This window comes from Maylandia zebra, linkage group LG13, assembly GCF_041146795.1.
Source record: "Maylandia zebra isolate NMK-2024a linkage group LG13, Mzebra_GT3a, whole genome shotgun sequence".
NCBI lineage: Eukaryota > Metazoa > Chordata > Actinopteri > Cichliformes > Cichlidae > Maylandia > Maylandia zebra.
In genome coordinates, this window is record NC_135179.1 from 29,813,067 (window position 1) to 29,826,286 (window position 13,220).

The 13,220-nt window shown below is 40.3% G+C and overlaps 1 protein-coding gene across 2 annotated transcripts in view; it reads right to left on the reverse strand.

Annotated features, from left to right (window-relative positions):
- asrgl1 (asparaginase and isoaspartyl peptidase 1) overlaps positions 1–7,113 on the reverse strand; it is a 31,869-nt gene extending 24,756 nt beyond the window's left edge. Inside the window, exon 1 of one of the 2 annotated variants that reach the window (XM_014414377.2) lies at positions 7,026–7,113. The gene's annotated coding sequence lies outside the window, so the exon portion shown is untranslated. The remainder of the gene's footprint in view (positions 1–7,025) is intronic. The other variant, XM_014414378.2, reaches the window with a different exon arrangement.
- Positions 7,114–13,220: the final 6,107 nt, after the last annotated feature.

Sequence of the window (13,220 nt, forward strand, 5' to 3'; positions counted from 1 at the left end):
TAGAACATCCCATTTTTTACCCATATAACAAATCTTAAAGCCAGTTACATAAGACAACCCAGTGGTCTAAAAAAATAGGTCTATACAGGACAGTTGGCACCATACCATCAAAACGAACAACAAAACAAAACACAGTTGGAAAAAAAGAAAAACAAAACAAAACCATGAAATTGTTGGTCCGTGGCATATGGGCTCAAAATGTGGTCATAAATATTTTGTACTTGTAAAAAAGATTTGTGTGTGTGTGTAAAAAAGATTTGTGTGTGTGTAAAAAAGATTTGTGTGTGTGTAAAAAAGATTTGTGTGTGTGTAAAAAAGATTTGTGTGTGGACAAGTACGGATTTTTGACCCTATTTTTCTTCCCTTCATCTGATTGGTCAATGTCATGTCAATCACAAATGTAACAATCCAATCAGAGAACAGATGGGTTTGGCTGCCGGAGGGGCGCTTTTTTTGAACTGCAGGTCTTTGAAGGGAATAAATGCCCTTTTACATGCCAACCCAGCGTTTTCCTTCATCACCACGAAGGAAAACAGTCTGTGGTCGTCCGAGTTTGGTGATTTTTATGTCACAGGTCTACGTGTTTAATACAGGGACTTCCACAGCCTTTTCAACAGCGCTGCGGACCGCGGGGTGGGGGCGGGCAGTGTTTTGGAAATGACAGTCTTCTTTACAAAGCTTTCTTCATAATGCTTTAGCATACATGTTTTTATTGAACTAGCAAAAAAAACAAACTCTTGTAGAGGACATAAAGTGTCCTCTGTAGAGACATGTATTGTTGCCCTATCATATATGTATGTGCTCTTAACCTGAAAGGTATAAATACGGAAGTGTGTGTGCAATAAATGCTGACGCAGAGGAAGGTGTGTCCCTCTGATGTAAAACTCTAAACAACGTGTGTATGGTTTATTCCTCCGTGAGATATGCGAGTTACCCCGGTATTTCTGCCCTAGAAAATGGAACCTCCAACAGGTTATGGGCCCAGAAGGGATGTGGGAAGCCGGTGGAACCGTCTATGCTTCGACGGAGACGAGAGAAACTACGAATTGTGGGAAACAAAGTTCCTGGGATACCTGCGGCTACTTGGGCTAAAGGCTGCCATTCTGAACGAGCCCGGCGAGTCGGAGGAAGAAGACAAGGACTTGGATGAAAAGAATGAAGTAGCTTATGCAGAGCTAATCCAAGTATTGGATGATAGAAGTCTTTCACTCGTGATGAGAGATGCCAAGGATGACGGACGGAAAGCGTTGGAAATTCTGAGAGAGCACTACGCCGGTAAGGGGACACCACGCGTGATTAGCCTGTACACGGAGCTAACGTCGCTACAGAAAACGCCCAGTGAGAGCGTCACAGACTATATGATAAGGGCTGAGACTGCCATTACAGCTCTGAGGAATGCAGAAGAGACGTTAAGTGATGGACTGCTTATTGCAATGGTGCTAAAAGGGTTGCCTGAATCTTTCAAGCCGTTTGCCATACATGTAACCCACAGTGACAAAGCAATGACATTTAGTGAATTCAAAGCTAAATTAAGAAGCTACGAGAGCACCGAAAAGGCCTAATGGTTGATACAGGGGCCACTTCTCACATTAGTACGGACATTCAGAGATTTAAGAGTTTTGATGAGACATTCACACCTGGAAGACACTTCATGGAATTAGCTGACGGAACCAGGACGAGTGGGGTCGCACTGAAGAGGGGAGATGTGGAGGTCTATCTACAAGACAGCGAGGGACGAAAGGTGAAGGCGACACTGGAGGGAGCACTTTACATTCCCTCTTACCCGCAAGATATCTTCTCGGTTCAGGCGGCGACGGCCAAAGGAGCCTCAGTAACCTTCAAGAAGGGCTGCAACCAGCTTATCCATAAGAACGGGACAAGGTTTAAGATAAGTGAATATGAACGCCTATACTATTTGAACAGTGTTACATCTGATCATTATGTTGACAACGACGAATGCAATGGCTGTCATGATGTAGAAACTTGGCACAAAATCCTCGGCCATTGCAACTATGAAGACTTGGTTAAACTAGAGAACATTACCGAGGGTATGAAAATAAAAGGTAAAGCTAAACATTACCAAGACTGTGAAGTGTGTACAAAAGGCAAATTTATCCAAACCAGGAATAGAGAGCCTGATGAAAGAGCAGAAGAAGCATTAGAGCTAGTGCACACTGACTTAGCTGGACCGATAGAACCAGAAGCTAAAGACGGGTTCAGGTACACGTTAGCATTTACTGATGATTACTCAGGCACAATGTTTGTGTACTTTCTAAAGGCTAAAAGTGACACCGTAAAAGCAACTGAAAAGTTTTTGGCAGACGTCGCCCCCTATGGGCAAGTAAAGAGAATCAGATCAGACAATGGAACTGAATTTACATCTAAAGAGTTTCAGACATTGTTAAATAAAAACACGATAAGGCATGAGACATCAGCGCCGTATTCACCTCATCAGAATGGGACTGCCGAGAGACAATGGCGAACACTTTTTGAAATGGCACGGTGTATGTTGATCGAAAGTAACCTGCCAAAGAGATTATGGACTTATGCTGTTATGACTGCCGCAGTAATTCGTAATAGGTGTTACAACAGACGCACAAAGCAAACCCCTTATTACATGCTGACAGGAAAGAAGCCAGACATGTCGAGGATGGGGATTTTTGGATCAGTTTGCTACGGTTACGGGCACAACAAAAAAAAGTTAGACGCGAGATGTGACGAAGGAGTTTTTGTGGGTTACGATAAAAACAGTCCGTCGTATCTAATCTACTACCCTAAAACAGGACGAGTTCTTAGACATAGGTTGGTCAAGTTCCTCACTAAAAGTGTAGTTGAGCACCAAACCCAGACCACTCAGGTTGATGACAATGGAGATGATGATTTGACTCCAGGGGACATCTTGAAGTACCCCGCTAGAAAGGACAAAACAGGGAATGACCAGAGATCAGATGAAAGTATGATCCTGGAACCTGAAAGTGACATTCAGGACAATGGCATAAATGATGCACAAAACTCAGACAAACAGAGTGATAGAACAGAGTCTGAACGATATCCCAAACGAAACAGGAGAAGGCCAGATTACCTGAAAGACTATGTCCAAACTGCAGAAGACGACCAAACATCGCTGACTGTAGATTACTGTTACAGGGTGATGTATGACATACCAAAGACTTTTGAAGAAGCTATGCAGTCATCGAACTCTAAGTGTTGGTCAGATGCTATGGAAGATGAAATGAGATCCTTGCAAGACAATAACACGTTTACTTTAACCACGCTGCCAGAAGGTAAAAATGCAGTGGGGGGGGAGATGGGTGTATGTGATAAAAGAGAACCCAAATCAGACTAAAACATTTAAAGCAAGATATGTTGCTAAAGGCTATAGCCAAGTTCAAGGCATTGATTACAAAGAAACCTTTTCGCCGACTGCAGATATGACGTCAGTGCGTACGCTGATGCAATTAGCAGTACAGCACAACTTTAAACTCCATCAAATGGACGTGAAGACTGCTTATTTGCACGCCCCAATCGATTGTGAGGTGTATATGCAGCAACCAGAAGGTTTTGAAGTAAAATCAGACACAGGGGAAAAACTGGTCTGTAAACTAAACAAATCACTATATGGTTTGAAACAATCTGGCAGGAACTGGAATAAGATGTTACATGACCATTTATGTGCAAAAGGTTACAAACAAAATCCTGTAGACCATTGTGTATATTCCAGACAGACAGCGAGTGAGACAGTGATTCTTATCATCTGGGTTGATGATGTAATCATAGCTGCCAACGATGAAGACGCTATCAGAAACGTGAAACAAATGTTGGATGAGAAATTTAAAATGAAGGATCTTGGTGAGCTCAAACATTTCTTGGGTATTGACTGTATACAACAGAACCATGAGATAAGACTAAATCAGACACGGTACATCACAAAAATCCTGGAAAAGTTCAAAATGTCTGACTGTAAGCCACGTTCTACTCCTTGTGAACTCAAAAATGACTTTGGTGCACATGGTGAATCAGTTGATTCAGGAAAATATAGAGAATTAGTGGGCAGTTTGATTTACTTAATGACATGTACAAGACCAGATTTGAGTTGGATAGTGAGCAAACTGTCACAATCCCTGTCTGAGCCAAAAGAGCATCATTGGACAGCAGCAAAACATGTATTACGTTACCTTAAGGGGACACTAAACAAAGAGCTGTGCTATAAAAGGATAGAAGGAAACCTAAATCTTATAGCATACAGCGATGCAGATTGGGCCACAGACTTGAGTGACAGGAGAAGTACAACGGGTTATTGTTTTGTACTATCCAAAAATGGGCCAGTGATCTGCTGGAAAACCAGGAAGCAAGCTACAGTAGCTTTGTCAACGTGCGAGGCAGAGTACATGGCGATGGCCGCCACAGTACAAGAAAGCTTATACCTCTCACAGCTACTTAATGGCATGGACATTAAAAGGCAATATTCACCAGTTACCATTCTTGCAGACAATCAAGGTGCAATTGCATTGTCCAAAAATCCTATAAACCGTCAAAGATGTAAACACATCGATATCAAGTATCACTTTATTAGGTCTGCTATAACTGAGAAGGAAGTACAAGTTAAATATTGTGCAACAGAAGACATGGTAGCAGACATCATGACTAAGGCTGTAAGTAAAGTGAAAATAGATTTACGCATATTTTGTTTGGAACATAAAATGTTGATATGTGAATATCATGTAAATATGTATATCATGTAAATGTGTAATGTATAGTGTTAAGAGCAAGTGGGGGTGTTGCCCTATCATATATGTATGTGCTCTTAACCTGAAAGGTATAAATACGGAAGTGTGTGTGCAATAAATGCTGACGCAGAGGAAGGTGTGTCCCTCTGATGTAAAACTCTAAACAACGTGTGTATGGTTTATTCCTCCGTGAGATATGCGAGTTACCCCGGTATTTCTGCCCTAGAAAATGGAACCTCCAACATGTATGCTAAAGCATTATGAAGAAAGCTTTGTAAAGAAGACTGTCATTTCCAAAACACTGCCCGCCCCCACCCCGCGGTCCGCAGCGCTGTTGAAAAGGCTGTGGAAGTCCCTGTATTAAACACGTAGACCTGTGACATAAAAATCACCAAACTCGGACGACCACAGACTGTTTTCCTTCGTGGTGATGAAGGAAAACGCTGGGTTGGCATGTAAAAGGGCATTTATTCCCTTCAAAGACCTGCAGTTCAAAAAAAGCGCCCCTCGACAGCCAAACCCATCTGTTCTCTGATTGGATTGTTACATTTGTGATTGACATGACATTGACCAATCAGATGAAGGGAAGAAAAATAGGGTCAAAAATCCGTACTTGTAACTTGCAGGGGTTTTTTTTCTAAGTCCACACACAAATCTTTTTTTACACACATACAAATCTTTTTTACGCACACACAAATCTTTTTTACACATACAAATCTTTTTTACAAGTACAAAATATTTATGACCACATTTTGAGCCCATAGTGGCTCTCAAAAATCCCATAATGGCGTCCCTCCTCACGTTCCCCGTGCCCCCCCCCCCAAAAAAAAAAAAAAAAACCCCACAGAAGTAAACTAACCCATAGCTTATAAAATCCTCTTAATCTACATCACCCGGAATGTTAGCCGAATCCAGGCCGCTTAGAAATTGCTTAGCCTCTGCTGGGTTGGAAAACTGATGATACTGGTTATCCACTGAAAAAGTCATAACAGCCGGAAAGCGAAGGGAATAGCCAATATTGCACACAAGCGACGCACCCCATCAAACTTCCGGCGTTTTTCTTGTACCTCCTGTGCATAATCCTGGAAAAAACGAACTCTCATGCCTTTCCAAATGATCTGCTTCTTTTTTCTGGCACCCGCCAGTACGGACATCTTGGCTTTATCCGGTAGGAAGCGAACGATGATGTGTCTCGGTCTGGAGTCCGCAGCTGGCTTCGGAGGTGCTGGCCCCACCCGATGGATTCTGTCTATTTCGTAGTAATCTCCCATCTCAATGTCCAGAGCCTCAGACAACAGATTCTTCACTCAATCCTCAAGATTACGGCCTTCGGTTCCTTCTCTTTATCAATAATCAAAATTACAGGTAAGGAAAAATTCAATGCCACCTAACTTAAACATGAACACAGGTATAGTATTCCAAATGGAAGTAGGATTAGTAATTAGATTCTTTAACCAATTTATTTTGAATGTGTTATTTAAAGTGTTAAAATCTAACACATTAAGTCCTCCATTGACATATGAGTTCATAAGAACTGTTTCTTTAATGTAGTGTGTCCTATTTTTCCAGATAAAGTTGAAAAGTAACTTATCAACCTCTTTTATGAGTTTATTATCAAGGTGCAATGCCAATGCAGCGTGTGTAAGACGAGAGATACCTTCACGTCTCAGCTGTTTGTGGAGGTAAAATACGTCTGCACAATTACGCTCAGCCATCATTGTGAGTGCGCACGCCAAGGGGCGGCGAGACATTTATACAGCCGTATATCGCACATGACTATGAAAGGCGGAAGAGGAAGTAGTTCCTTTGAATGTAGACAATCCGAATGTTATAGTTTCTTTCCACTGTGTTCCTGTTAATAATAAACTACTAATTTACTCTAAATTACTAAAATATCGATATTGTAATGTGAGAATCGATTCTAGAACATAAATGATTGGTATCGGAGGAATCGATATTTCAGGATCGATCCGCATATCACTACTCCGTAACGAAGGCACCCGGCTCTGCTCTAGTTACAGGAAATGTTTGAATATTTAGTTACCGAAATATGGTAACTGAAAAGCGAAGGCAAAGAGGGTCAGTTTGTCTAACAGTGTAACAGCAAACCAGCAAGCTTCATGGTATATAAAATTCAACGTCTCTTAAATTCTAATCTGAAAATCATTCTCGGTGCACTCAAACTAATCCTCACTGTTCCGTCACGCTACCGGACACGCGGGTTTTTCACCGCCAACGTATGAAAAACGTGAACGTATGATGACATGAAAGTAAGCATAAAAACATATGCTGACTTACCACGCAGCACACAGATCCAAACACACACGCGTCTGCGCCTTGAAATATCAAGTCCAGAAGAAGCAGGAGTACTTCCGGTATACGAAATTGACGCTTTCAAAATAATAAAAAATGACTCCTTAGACTAGACCAACAATATTTGTGTTTACATTATGGCAGCACACGACAAAGGTGACATTTGCAAATGGGAACATGTTGATAAAAAATCTGGTCTATACGATTGTTAGCCTATTTTAATTATATTATGTTATTATTTATTTAAGGCACAAACTGGAGTGGTGCTTTTTTGAATTTATTCCAAGTCTGTTAATACAGATTTGTTTTTATTATGAAATCAAACGTGGCTGATTTCCTTTTATATTGTGGCTTACTTACTGCAGCCCATGAGGGCTCAGTTCAAATAATCTACACCTGTACAGGGCAATTTTAAGACTCTGCTAGCTCTCTGTGCCAAACCGACCATGCTGAATGGAAGACTGCATATTTTTTAAATTTTGTCTCTATATAATCTTTTATAAATGATATGCCCAAATGTACAGGTTATCTTTTAAGGTTCTAAGGCATTCTGTAACAGTCACCCTAATACATGCAGACATGCAAACAGATAATGGAAGTTCAAAATTAGTAAAATTGCATAAACATGTTGAATTAAAATTCAGTCCAAAGACATGGGACTGTAGGAGGAAGCTGGAGTACCCGGACAGAACCCACGCAGCACGGGGAGAACATGAAAACACCACACAGAAAGGTCCCAGCCAGGTGGTGAAATCAAACTCAGGACTTTCTTGCTCTGAGGCAACAGTGCCACCATCCCAACTAAAGCCATTTTTTTAAACCAATATCTGTACTTCTAGTATTTACATTTTAAAAATGGACTCATTATTTTTGCTTTAATGGATTTGGGTCGAGTTATTATTTCCTCACTTTGAGGCTTTAAACATCAAAACAATTCGAGCCTAAACAATAACACATGAAAGGAAATTCTGTTCCTTTATTAATCATGTTGCATAAAAAGAGACGACGTGTGCCAAAGTCACGGGTTAAAGGTGGGGATGTGGGGGTTTTTGTTGTTGTTTTTGCCATAACACCGGAGTGAAGTTGCCCCCCACCCAACTGTTTCAAATCAAACAAAATTTGTCTCAGTCAATTGTGCTACGCTTGTGCTGCAAATGTTTTTGTTAGTGCCGCAATCATTTTAAAGATATTATTTAAAGTTTTTAGAGGTCATCCAAGGTCAACAAGCCCCTTTGTGAAAAGGTTGTGATGATTGACCTTTTGACCTTTAAACTTCCAATAATAAATTCTTTAAAACAAAAGCAGCACAAATGAAAATTTTAGCAGCTCAAATGTAGCACAAATGCATGACATCAATTTTGTTTGATTTGAGTATTGTTGGGGCCCTGGTTGACCTTGGATGACCTCTAGAAACTTTTATTAGTATCTTTAAAATGATAGTGGCACAAACCAGCACAAATGTTTGACACTAGAAAAGGTGGAGGGCTAACTTCACTCATGTCCCTGGAACAACTGCAGGTGTCTGTAAGTTGCAGTGTTTCAGCATCTAGCTAGCCCTACTGAAGAGAAGGGAGTATAAAACTGGTGTCAAGCCAGCCCCAACTTAGTTTTGAGTATGTATATTAGTGTATATTAAGTTTTATGGTAAGAGATGTGGAGACCTGATTTCAAAACAAAAGCCAACTTTGTTTGAATTCAGCTTCAACATTAACACATTCAGTCCATAATAACAAATATTAATTAGTGTTGTTTTCACACTTTAATGCTGGATCCACAGGATACACCCAGTACTCTAGTAGTACCTTAGCCAATATCAAGGCAGTCCTTTTTTGGATTTCAAAGTAAAAGCCCTCTGAACTTTCCTTTCTGAGCTACTCTTTCGAGAATTTCAGAATGCTGTAAAAAGGAAAATTCTAATTTCACTCTAGAACAACAGCGTACACCCTCACAGGGCTACCATGTCCGTGTCAAGTAAGTCTGGTTGTGCATTTCAAAGTAAGAGCCCTTTGAATTTGCCTGTATATGCACAACTTCTCAAATGAATTGAGGACACTGTTAAAAGGTAAATTGCTGTTTCCACAGGCTAATTGCAGTATATGTTGACACTATAGACCCTCCCGGTGGCATTTCAGAGTAAAACCCCTTTGAATTTGCTTGGATATGAGCTTTTTTTTTTAATTAAGTAAGGGTGCTGTTAAAAGAAAAATTACTGTTTCTACAGTACGTTGAGTTCATGTCAACCATACAAGTCCTTACAGTGGTACCATGTCAATCTGAAGTCAGTCTGATTTTGCATTTCAGAGTAAATGCTCTTTGACTTTGTCTGTGTGACCTTACTTTTCAGTGACTTCAGAATGCTGTTAAAAGGAAAATCCCTGTTCTTATGGAATAATTCCACTTTAAATCCATAACATACTGCCTCAAAGCTGCACACTGTCAAAATCAAGTCTTTCTGGTCTTGGATTTAAAAATAATTCCCTTTGTAAATGTTTTTATATGCAGTTTGGTTTCTTTATTCAGAATGATATTACTATGAATTATAAGATACTAGCAATTTCAACTTGATTTTACTTCACCTTTTATGATTTGATTCAGTCATAATCAAATGATTCTGATTTTGTATTTCAAAATGAAAACCTTCTGATATATTTAATATCAAAAGCACTCAGGTCATGTGACAGGGAAGAACTGATGAGTATCAAACATATTTAAGGGTGAAGGTACTGAAATTTAACAACTGATACAACAGAAGACTGGAGCTCAATTGGCAGTTAAAAAGCATGAAGGATGTGTGGAAAGGAATGAAGATAATTACTGTGACTAAGGTGAGAGGCAGTCAGTCAGCAGCCTGAAGAGAGAGAAATGAGGTGAACAATTTTTTCAGCTGGTTCAGTTTGCAACTCTACTGGCTCTTCCACCCCACACTCTGGCCTCCAAACATCACTAATGTCTTTGATTATTCCCTGAGTAAACTTTGTGGCTTTAAACCTGCAAGGAAGGCTACAGGTTATGGTGGTATCAACCACAGGGCTCTGCTGACTCACCTACAGTTTCTTGCAAAAGTACTGGGCCCCCTTGAACTTTTCCACATTTTGTCACATTACAGCCACAAACATGAATCAATTTTATTGGAATTCCACGTGAAAGACCAACACAAAGTGGTGTACACGTGAGAAGTGGAACGAAAATCATACATGATTCCAAAACGTTTTTACAAATAAATAACTGAAAAGAGGGGTGTGCGTAATTATTCAGCCCCCTGAGTCAATACTTTGTAGAAACACCTTTTGCTGCAATTACAGCTGCCAGTGTTTTAGGGTATGTCTCTACCAGCTTTGCACATCTACAGACTGAAATCCTTGCCCATTCTTCTTTGCAAAACAGCTCCAGCTCAGTCAGATTAGATGGACAGCGTTTGTGAACAGCAGTTTTCAGATCTTGCCACAGATTCTCGATTGGATTTAGACACCAGACAGGTCAGGGATAAAGTTATTGAGAATTTTAAAGCAGGCTTAGGCTACAAAAAGATTTCCCAAGCCTTGAACATCCCACGGAGCACTGTTCAAGCAATCATTCAGAAATGGAAGGAGTACGGCACAACTGTAAACCTACCAAGACAAGGCCGTCCACCTAAACTCACAGGCCGAACAAGGACAGCGCTGATCAGAAATGCAGCCAAGAGGCCCATGGTGACTCTGGACGAGCTGCAGAGATCTACAGCTCAGGTGGGGGAATCTGTCCATAGGACAACTATTAGTGGTGCACTGCACAAAGTTGGCCTTTATGGAAGAGTGGCAAGAAGAAAGCCATTGTTAACAGAAAACCATAAGAAGTCCCATTTGCAGTTTGCCACAAGCCATGTGGGGGACACAGCAACCATGTGGAAGAAGGTGCTCTGGTCTTTTTGGCCAAAATGCAAAACGCTATGTGTGGCAGAAAACTAACACTGAACACACCATCCCCACTGTCAAATATGGTGGTGGCAGCATCATGCTCTGGGGGTGCTTCTCTTCAGCAGGGACAGGGAAGCTGGTCAGAGTTGATGGGAAGATGGATGGAGCCAAATACAGAGCAATCTTGGAAGAAAACCTCTTGGAGTCTGCAAAAGACTTGAGACTGGGGCGGAGCTTCACCTTCCAGCAGGACAACGACCCTAAACACAAAGCCAGGGCAACAATGGAATGGTTTAAAACAAAACACATCCATGTGTTAGAACAGCCCAGTCAAAGTCCAGATCTAAATCCAATCGAGAATCTGTGGCAAGATCTGAAAACTGCTGTTCACAAACACTGTCCATCTAATCTGACTGAGCTGGAGCTGTTTTGCAAAGAAGAATGGGCAAAGATTTCAGTCTCTAGATGTGCAAAGCTGGTAGAGACATACGCTAAAAGACTTGCAGCTGTAATTGCAGCAAAAGGTGTTTCTACAAAGTATTGACTCAGGGGGCTGAATAATTACGCACACCCCACTTTTCAGTTATTTATTTGTAAAAACGTTTTGGAATCATGTATGATTTTCGTTCCACTTCTCACGTGTACACCACTTTGTGTTGGTCTTTCACGTGGAATTCCAATAAAATTGATTCATGTTTGTGGCTGTAATGTGACAAAATGTGGAAAAGTTCAAGGGGCCCAGTACTTTTGCAAGCCACTGTAGTTGTCTGTCATCTTGAGTAACATTTACAACCTGTTTCTGAAGCAGGAGAAGACACTGCTGTTATGGAACATATTTTGTCTGGTTCCTGTATTGATGAAGTCAACACCATCAGTGTTTAAGAACTATCAACCAACTGCCATCATGTGTGATAAAGGACGATAAAGGACAGGATGAGAGCATGGTGTCTATCTGGGTGTCCATGCTGAAAACTGGATGAACTGGAAGACCAACACAGTAACAATATACAAAAATAGGAAAATGATTTTCATTGCTATAGTATGTTGTGTTTAAATTATTGCATTATCCATGCTGAAGTTGGGCTTATACTTTGAAATTAAATATCAGATTGACTTGACATTGACATAATACCCCTGTGAGGGTGTTAACTTTTCTATGGATTGCAATCAGCCTGTGGAAACAGGAATTTTCTTTTTTACAGAATTCTGAAGTTGTTGAAAGACTAAGTCAAAAAGGAAAAGTCAAAGGGCTTTTACTTTAAAGTCCAAAAGATGACGGCCTAGATATTGATAAGGTACTATTAGAGGGTGTGTCCTGTGGATCTAACGTGTGGAAACAAGACTAACTAATATTTGTTATTATGAGCTAAATGTGTTAATGCTGAAGCTGAAGTCAATCAATGCTGGCCTATGTTTTTAAATCAGATCTTGCTTATAATAATAAGAAACAATCGTATTTTGTAAAAAATGACACATTGGTTAAACAGCTTCAGGACCTGAACAGGTCATTTTGAAATGCTCTGACATCATGTTAATCATGATACATTTGCAGTGTTACACTTAAAAAAATTGTGGTGTCTTCAAAGTCTGAAAAGAAAATAATAATTTTCTGTGTTTTTATTAACTTCTTGTTTTCTTTTACATACATCAAAGACTAAAGACATTTTTAAGCACTTAAAACCTTCCACTCAGTGAGGGTCCAGCCCTCAGTGTAACCGTACTACATTAAACTCAGAGTTTTATGTGAGACAGGTGTGGCTGGATGAACTGTACAGTTAGTCTCCAACAATAATTTACAAAAACATTATTTGACAGTCACTTTAGGCTAAGGCGGGCATGTTTTTGGTGTCTCGTGTGTCAGCGTGCTACTGGCTCTCAACTAACAGCAACAGGCCACCAGTGTGCTGACCGTGGTGCTGAAACAAAAACTGAGTTTACAGTGAGGTCTGAGCTCCTGAGGTTTACAAAGCAACATGCAGAGGTCTTTGAGAGGAACTTAATGAGGAACTTATGGAACTTTGTTTATTTCGGAATAAAAATATGCTTAATAATAAAGCGAAATATATTATTTTTTTTCTTGCCAAATCTGCATTTCTGGCTAAAAATAGACAAGATGTGTTTCTATATTTAGATCACTGTAACACACGATCTTGTCTCACACAGTTTGTGGGATCTACAGTCCCCATTTGTGGTTTATCTCCCGTATATGAATAGGACAGTTTCGGCAGACCACACATTCTGTAATTAGAGGGTTGCATACTGACATACTGTAAATGTCACCTTATAA